Here is a 3,282-nt window from a genome sequence, read left to right as displayed (position 1 = left end):
ATCTAAAGGTGTGGTTCGGTTGGCTTCTTCTACACGTTTTGAGTATTGGTGGATAAAAGATACCTTTATGAGAGTACATCATCTGTGTGTCATGTGAGTGTGGTACGTCTTACTTTTACGCCCTCATCACTGGTGGTTAAAGATACCTTTATGGGAGTCATTCACTTTTAGCGAGTGTAAGTTTTGGTACACAAACCCTCCTATCTCATTCACACTTCCACACGGGTGTTATCCAACTTATGTGGACATACTACACATTGTTGTTTCAATTTGGTTTTTCCTGAGGTTCATCATCACGGAGAATAATACGGACTGATGACTGAACATTGACACACCGTCCATCAGTGGTCTTGTGACAAGTAGAAGATATTTCCTCACTTTGGACATTTGTTGGAACAGGACTGAGCGCTGAGTTACATTCTTTTTCTCTGTTTCATTGTTTCCATTTAGGGAATTGGTGGTCCCTTGTTTGTAGCCAGCTGCATAGGTTTTGTTTGCGCCTTGGGACAGTTCAATTTTCCAGTTTTCTAGCCTGACAGCCAGAAGACCGACAGCAGGATCCTGATGGAAAGAATCCCATCAGATTGGGTTTAGTGTTAGGGTCAGGCACTAGGGGGATGGTTAGAATTAGGCTGCAGGAGTATGGGGGAGTTAAGGTTAAGCTGCGGGGAGGGGGGTTAGGGTCAGGCTATGGGAGGGGATGGTTAGGGTTAGGCTGTGGGAGCGGTGAGTTAGAGCTAGGGATACGATTAAAATACTTATGTCGGATTTAAGCTGTCAGACATCTGACTGTTGGGACCCCAACTGCAAGGATTTTGTACCCAACGCGTTTCAATAATTTACATAAATAATGTATCAGTAGTTATCATTTGTTTAGATTGGATTGATTTTGGATCACTCAGCTTACTTGGGAAAAATGTCATAAATAGTATTCCAAATTTCTCTGACGTCCTAGTGGATGCTGGGAACTCCGTAAGGACCATGGGGAATAGACGGGCTCCGCAGGAGACTGGGCACTCTAAAAGAAAGATTAGGTACTATCTGGTGTGCACTGGCTCCTCCCACTATGACCCTCCTCCAGACCTCAGTTAGATTTCTGTGCCCGGCCGAGCTGGATGCACACTAGGGGCTCTCCTGAGCTCCTAGAAAGAAAGTTTATTTTAGGTTTTTTATTTTCAGTGAGACCTGCTGGCAACAGGCTCACTGCATCGAGGGACTAAGGGGAGAAGAAGCGAACCTACCTGCTTGCAGCTAGCTTGGGCTTCTTAGGCTACTGGACACCATTAGATCCAGAGGGATCGACCGCATGGAACTGGCCTTGGTGTTCGTTCCCGGAGCCGCGCCGCCGTCCCCCTTACAGAGCCAGAAGCAAGAAGAGGTCCGGAAAATCGGCGGCAGAAGACTTCGGTCTTCACCAAGGTAGCGCACAGCACTGCAGCTGTGCGCCATTGCTCCTCATGCACACTTCACACTCCGGTCACTGAGGGTGCAGGGCGCTGGGGGGGGCGCCCTGAGGGCAATATATGACACCTTGGCTGGCAAATCTACATCATATATAGTCCTAGAGGCTATATAGATGTAAAATTACCCCTGCCAGTATCACAGAAAAAGCGGGAGAAAGTCAGTTGAAAAAGGGGCGGGGCTTCTCCCTCAGCACACTGGAGCCATTTTCTCTTCACAGTGCAGCTGGAAGACAGCTCCCCAGGCTCTCCCCTGTAGTTTTCAGGCTCAAAGGGTTAAAAAGAGAGGTGGGGGGCACAAAATTTAGGCGCAATATTGTATATACAAGCAGCTATTGGGAAAAATTCACTCAATATAGTGTTAATCCCAAAATTATATAGCGCTCTGGTGTGTGCTGGCATACTCTCTCTCTGTCTCCCCAAAGGGCTGTGTGGGGTCCTGTCCTCAGTCAGAGCATTCCCTGTGTGTGTGTGCGGTGTGTCGGTACTGCTGTGTCGACACGTTTAATGAGGAGGCTTATGTGATGGCAGAGCAGATGCCGATAAATGTGATGTCGCCCCCTGTGGGGCCGACACCAAAGTGGATGGATAGGTGGAAGGTATAAACCGACAGTGTCAACTCCTTACATAAAAGGCTGGATGACGTAACAGCTATGGGACAGCCGGCTTCTCAGCCCGCGCCTGCCCAGACGTCTCAAAGGCCATCAGGGGCTCAAAAACGCCCGCTCCCTCAGATGGCAGACACAGATGTCGACACGGAGTCTGACTCCAGTGTCGACGAGGTTGAGACATATACACAATCCACTAGGAACATCCGTTACATGATCCCGGCAATAAAAAATGTGTTACACATTTCTGACATTAACCCAAGTACCACTAAAAAAGGGTTTTATGTTTGGGGAGAAAAAGCAGGCAGTGTTTTGTTCCCCCATCAAATGAGTGAATGAAGTGTGAAAAAGCGTGGGTTCCCCCGATAAGAAACTGGTAATTTATAAAAAGTTACTGATGGCGTACCCTTTCCCGCCAGAGGATAAGTTACGCTGGGAGATATCCCCTAGGGTGGATAAGGCGCTCACACGTTTGTCAAAAAAGGTGGCACTGCCGTCTTAGGATACGGCCACTTTGAAGGTACCTGCTGATAAAAAGCAGGAGGCTATCCTGAAGTCTGTTTTTACACACTCAGGTACTAGACTGAGACCTGCAGATAGTGCTGCTGCAGCGTGGTCTGCAACCCTGTCAAACAGGGATACTATTTTGCGAACATAAGACGTTGTCTTATATATGAGGGATGCACAGAGGGATATTTTGCCGGCTGGCATCCAGAATTAATGCAATGTCCATTCTGTCAGGAGGGTATTAGAGACCCGACACTGGACAGGTGATGCTGACTTTAAAAGGCACATAGAGCCTTATAAGGGTGAGGAATTGTTTGGGGATGGTCTCTGGGACCTCGTATCCACAGCAACAGCTGGAGAAAAAAAAAATTTTACCTCAGGTTTCCTCACAGCCTAAGAAAGCACTGTATTATCAGGTAAAGTCCTTTCGGCTTCAGAAAAGCAAGCGGGTCAAAGGCGCTTCCTTTCTGCACAGAGACGAGGGAAGAGGGAAAAAGCTGCACCAGTCAGCCAGTTTCCAGAATCAAAATTCTTCCCCCGCTTCCTCTGAGTCCACCGCATGACGCGGGGGCTCCACAGGCGTAGCCAGGTACGGTGGGGGGCCGCCTCAAAAATTTCAGCGATCAGTGGGCTCGCTCACAGGTGGATCCCGGGATCCTTCAAGTAGTATCTCAGGGGTACAAGCTGGAATTCGAGGCGTCTCCTCC

Source organism: Pseudophryne corroboree, chromosome 4 (genome assembly GCF_028390025.1).
Source record: "Pseudophryne corroboree isolate aPseCor3 chromosome 4, aPseCor3.hap2, whole genome shotgun sequence".
In the NCBI taxonomy this organism is placed as follows: Eukaryota; Metazoa; Chordata; class Amphibia; order Anura; family Myobatrachidae; genus Pseudophryne; species Pseudophryne corroboree.
This window is presented reverse-complemented; position numbering follows the sequence as displayed.